At 41.6% G+C, this 6140-nt stretch overlaps 1 protein-coding gene across 1 annotated transcript in view; it reads left to right on the top strand.

Annotated features, from left to right (window-relative positions):
• The window catches only part of LOC119474418, an 813351-nt gene that overhangs the window by 442981 nt on the left and 364230 nt on the right, over positions 1-6140 (top strand). The window lies entirely within an intron of this gene.

The following is a 6140-nucleotide window of genomic DNA, read 5'->3' as shown; positions in this document are numbered from 1 at the left end:
TCAACCTTCTACAGTATTTTGTCCAGCATAATATAACGTCCATGGACTTTAGCATACTAGCATTGATTTAGAAATATGTAGCTTTAAAGCAATACTGTGTAACCTTTGCTAAACAGCCAATATGGCCTGTAACTGACAAATAAGGGATATAATTACACAGCTGTGTCGATTCTGATTGGTCAATCACGGTGTTCTGCGGTCTGTAATTTCTCTATAATAGACCGTTGCTATGTATAACAGACCGTTGCTATGTATAACAGACCGTTGCTATGGGTGCAATTCTGATGTCGGACTCTGGCGGACCATTTTTTGTGTCAAAATATTGATTTCTTAAATAAGTAGACGTGTAATAAGCGGGATATGAGGGGTGCGATGTTGCATCACCCTGTTGGAGATTCTTTCACAACAATGACTGACTCGCTGCACATTATCCCTTACATGGTGAATGCCATAGTGTAACAGCAGTAGAGAAGAGTCGCAAAGTCAGCTAACTGACTCAGTAATGTCTGTTAGCCAGCAATAGCTACCTAAAGTATTAACATTTTTGTTCTACAATATAAAATAAATATCCCACTCATGAATTTTGAAGCCTTTGTGTCTTCAAAAAGATGGTTGCTAACAAGCGGCTAAATGAGACTACTAAATATCATCACGCCGACTCGTCCTCCTTTACAGCCTCGTCTATATTTGCGCTCATGTAACTGTGGTGTAGTTTGTTTATAGCCTAGCGTTAGTTTACTTCTGGTGACTGCATTCACACTTCAACACTTCAAACCATAAAAGTAATGTTCATTAGTGAAGATTATCTTGCTGAACATAACGTGTAAGTATCATAAACGTTTGTTTGCCACAGAGCTGATTTTCTGCAGTAATCCAAAACCCAATGGAACAATCCCATTGACTTTGAAACATATAGGATCAGTAGTTGGTCCTCTGCCTGCACAAATTTATTCAAACCTTTTAATTGAAAAACTGTTGCAAATTCAAAACACTATTTAGATGCAAAATATTCACAGGCGAGTATTTCGCATTTTCGTGTCGTTTATTCGTCACGCGCCCAGCGTGTAAAGGCCTTAAGGCTGTATCAGCAAAACAACTTAGTGTATTTTATTCTACAAGAGTGTTTATGAATCTGACTTTTAATTGTAGCAGGATGTTTTTTATTACTTTTGTCAAAAGTTACGCAGTCTTGCTTTAAACAGTATTTCTTTATCGTTTGACTGGACTGTCTTTCTCTTTTTGTTTCACAACTTTAACCCTTTAAACTTCAAGGTTTATATTAGCTTACATTTGTTTTTGAAAAGTGCTACTATTTATTGTTCAATATTTTTAAAAAGTACTTATCATTTTAAGAGATGATACTATTTGTAAGCAATTGGCTTTGGGTGACTTTAAATGTCCACGTTGATGTCAGTGAGTGCGGCATGTGACGGTCAGTCTGTGGTTTTTAACATTGGCATGCGTCTGTGTCTACAGAGAGTAAATATAAAGACAAACAACCTCTAACGCATGATATTTGCACCTCCACGCATGCAAATACAAATAGCTATACATATTGCTATTGCAAAACTTAAGTTTCTATCAAAGTATAGCATTACTTTCAGTGTTATCAAAGTATGAAATCATTATGAATTGACTATGACTTAATGGTGGAAGACGGAATTGTTACAGAGATATCATATTATTGACAAACCTTCAGTTGTTATGGAACTATAATATTATTGTCAAAGCATCTTGTCACAATGATAAATGTTCAAAATCATATAGTGACGAATGTGATAAAGAATATTTTCATAAAACTTTGAAACTGTATACTAAAAAGGACAGCTTCTCGTTTTTTTTCAATGGTGTGTGAAGACACATGCAGCAGAGTGCATGCTGTGCGTGTGCGTGTGTGTGTGTGTGTGTGTGTGTGTGTGTGTGTGTGTGTGCGTGTGTGTGTGTGTGTGGTTTCAGTCTGACCTCAGCCTTCCCTCTCTGACGCTGGCATAGCGTCAACAGACGGAACTCTTTCTTGAACCTCTGACGCGTGCAGTGTGATGCAATATTTGAGATTAAACCTCAAATCATGATTATGCATCATTGTTTGGTAATGCAGTTATTCTCACCACTCTCATCAACCTCATTGATAATAAGCGATAAGCCGATAAGCCCAATGTACACTACCTTCTCAGCACCAGACAGCAGACACACACAGCTAGAGACCAGCTGGTGAACATAGTGGATTTAGCAGCTAAAGAGACAGATATTTCCCTCAGGAGTTGGTGGAGACCAAAAACAGAGCTAAAAGAGAGAGTGAATATTGGACTTACATTCATCAGGTGGACATAAACATGACTCCAAATGAATGATAACGTTTATCTGTGTCTGCTGGATGTCTAAATAAGCAGCTGTTAGGACAAAAAACGTTTAACAGTATTAAAGGGATAGTTCAGGTGTTTTGAAGTGGGGTTTTTTTTGTATGAGGTACTTCTCCATAGTCAGTGTATTACCTACAGTAGATGGAGTTTGGAGAAACAGACAGGAGTACGAGCACGGGAGCAAAGCAATGTACTGCTGTGGACGGGGGCAGCAGCAAAACAGATTTTAGACACCTTAAAAAAAAATCTATATTTAGAACTTTTTCAATGCTTTACCTCTCCGTCAGACTGATGCAGTTATCTGTGCTCTCTTCAAAGCTGAGAACAGTGATTTTACCTCGCAGAACACAGGAGTTGCTGATCTACCACCGCCTCTATCAGTTAGTTTGTGTTATTGTGTGACTTTGGTGAATCCGAACTAACCTTTAAAACATCAAAGTGACTCAATAACACAAACAACCTAACCGATTAAGGCAGCAGTAGACCAGCAACCCCCGTGTTCTGTAAGGTTAAATTACTGTTTTTGTCAATGGAGTCTTGCGGCTTTGAAGAGCGCCGAGATGACGTCTTCAGTTCCCCGTCGGAAAGGCTGTCTGACGGCGAGGTAAAGCGGCGAATAAAATTCGAAACACTTAAATTGATATTAATGTTTTTAGGTGAGCCTTTCTTTTAGGTGTCTTTTGCTCTGCCCCCATCCACAGCAGTACATTGCTTTTCTCCCGTGCTGGTACTCCTGTCTGTGGGCGTGCCGACCGTCATCTACTGTAGGTGTATGAATAAGTACCTCATACAACCCCACTTCTAAAGGCCGAACTATCCCTTTAAGCCTATTAGACTATGCTACAGGCACATTACATTTTCTCATCATGAAAATTGCACCACGACCTTACAAATAGAAACACTAAAATATACCGTAGGTTACATGTTACAGATAATAACCTTCCTCTGGTCATCTTCTTATGAAAAATGTGATTAAGCAAAATCACAAAGGACACACTTTTCCTTCAAAGGGACTGTTTGTAACTTCTTACACGTATAAATCATCCGGGTCGGTGTCCCAGCTACAGCTCCTCCAGACCAACAGAGGTTTCCCGTGTCTTGTGAAGTGACGGGGCTCTGCAGAGAGAAACGTTATCGTCTCCGACCGGATGCCGGTGTCTTCCTTCCAACGCGGTCGGGAGGCTGAAGCAGGAAAAGCCGACACTAGGATCAGCAGTGATTCATGGAGAGACCTCCGTCTGGTCAGCTAACATTACTGCCAAGCAGGTGAAATATAGAGTGATATTGTGGTTTTAGCTGACATGTGTCGCCTCACTATTTTGAGCGATGCTCGTTCATGTCTATTTAGAGCGAGCAAGCGCGAGCCCGACCCTGACTTTCGTTGACTTAACGGCCACAGGTGTCGCTGTTAACAAGACATTTCTGATTCTTAAAAACAGTCCCTTTAATTTCTACTATACTTGAGTGCAGTTACTCTAAGTTTTGAGTTGCAGCACTTTGCTTTTAAACAACTACTTCTGTCTCTTAACTTCAGTTATTGGTGAAGTGAAGTGATGTTATGGTTGACTGGATGTGATTTATTAGTGTTTGTGTGTTTTAGACAAATCAATAAACACAGTTGTCAGGTGAATAAGAAGCTGAAAATGAAATCGACTGTGTGTGAAAACTAAAGTGTTATTTGTGTGTCTTTGTGTTTGTTTTTGTAACAGAATCCTTCCTCTGGAGGCACTTATGATGTTGCAAGTGTGTGTGTGTGTATTAATCTTGGCAGCATCAGGCTGCTGCTGCTGCCGTCCAACAGGAAGTCACATAAAGCTTGGGGTCGTGCTGGGGTCAAAGGTCACAGTTGAAAAGGAGATGAGGGGGGAGATGAGAAGAACAGGAAGACAAGCAGAGAGGAGATATGTGTTGAAACTGCCCCTCGGTCTCATAAAATATTTACCAGATTTACTAAGCTGGGAGTAATGCATTTCATATTTCTGCTGTGTTTGGAATGAACAGAAGCAGAACTGGGTTACAATAAAAGATATGAAATAACAAAATGTACCTGATTATATTGGATTATAATGGAATAGATAAGGGCTAACCATAGCACCTTGCAAGTAGCTAAAGAAAAAAGTGAACAGTAGTCGACTGATGAAACATTTAACATGTTACACACACGTTAAGGTAGTTTCCTCCTACACTATGCAAATTAGAATGATTCAATAATAATTAGCTCACAAGTGTGAACGTGGGTGAGATAGATCTTTGCAGGGTGCTTGTCGATCACCCAGTGTCTCCAGGTACAATCAGCCCACTCTGAGCCTGCTTAAGAATATGCACGTACAGACGGTGGTTGAATGAAACGTCTGAAAAGTGTCTGCTTTGTTTTCTCTCCAGCTCTTCTGACATACTAAACACTAAATATACACTCGAGGCCATTTAGCCTTCCAACCAGAGACTGATTAGTTACCGTCACTGCAGGTTTACGCCCACAGTCAAGAAATACCGTCACAAGACGAGTTTTATGTTTTTGAGAAAGCGGCTCTTCAAACTCCATCTGGGAAACTAACCTCAGCTGTTTACATCTGTGTCTTTCCTGCATCTCTCTCTCTGTGGCTCTGTCTTTGCTTCTGGTAAATTACAAATGTCAGAAACCTATAGAGCAGAGAAACGGAGAGGAATGGAAGGCTGCTAATGGATCCATTTAAGGCTTGTTTTCTTGCTAGTTTACCAAACTCTGAGCAGAATGCAATTTGTATTAAACATAAATGGAACTTAAAACCACATTCTCATTGGTGCTAATACTCTGTTTTGTCTTATGTAGACACACACATTTTAATGTTGTAAGACATCAATACACTAGTTCAAAGGAACAGTGTTTGGGGGATCTATTGGCAGAAATGGAATACAATATTCATAACTATGTTTTCATCAGTGTATAATCACCTGAAACTAAGAATCGTTGTGTTTTGGCCGTGTTGCTCCTCCATTTTTCTACACCAGCCCAGAACGGACAAACCAAACTCTGGCTCTAGAAAGAGACTTTCACGTTTTCATGTTACCTGAAGGCCACCGTGGTTCTCCGACATGCTTGTAAAACTGCGGTAACGTGGTACCGCCAGCCGCCGCCTGACTTCCGTTGCTCCTAAAGTAGTCCTATTATGATGAGGATGGCCTCTGAGCGAGGTGTATGGCGTTACCAAGGTTTTGCACTTGGCAGCTCACGTTACCACAGTCTTGGAAAGGGACAAGTGAGCGGAGGGGTACTCAGTTGGTTACAATCTGCAACCACACCACTATGTCATGAAATCCTACACATCCTGCACCTTTAAAGGGACTGTTTGTAACTTTTTAAGCGTATAAATGTACCGGGTCGGGATACATGCGCGCTCGCATCTGCGCGCTCGCATTTGCGCGCCCGCATCTGCGCGCCCGCATCTCTCGCTCCACCTCTAGACGTGAACGCTCGCTCACTCCACACTGCAGAAGAGTTAGTTTAGCTCTGAGAATATCTAGTGAATGTACAGTGGACGTTTGTGCAGAAATAATTGCTGCAGCTCCTCCAGACCAACAGAGGTTTCCCGTGTCTTGTGAAGTGACAGGGCTCCGCAGAGAGAAACGTTATCGTGTCCTACCGGGTGCCGCCGGTGTCTCCCTGCTCACTCCGGCTGCGGTCGGGAGGCGATAACGTTTCTCGCTGCAGAGCCCCGCTGCTTCAGAGCCCCGCTGCTTCAGAGCCCCGGCACAGACGCTGAAGCAGGAAAAGCCAACACTAGGATCAGCATTGATTCATGG

This window comes from Sebastes umbrosus, chromosome 16, assembly GCF_015220745.1.
Source record: "Sebastes umbrosus isolate fSebUmb1 chromosome 16, fSebUmb1.pri, whole genome shotgun sequence".
Taxonomy (NCBI): Eukaryota; Metazoa; Chordata; class Actinopteri; order Perciformes; family Sebastidae; genus Sebastes; species Sebastes umbrosus.
Note: the sequence above shows the minus strand (reverse complement) of the source record. Positions and strands in the feature narration are given on the sequence as shown.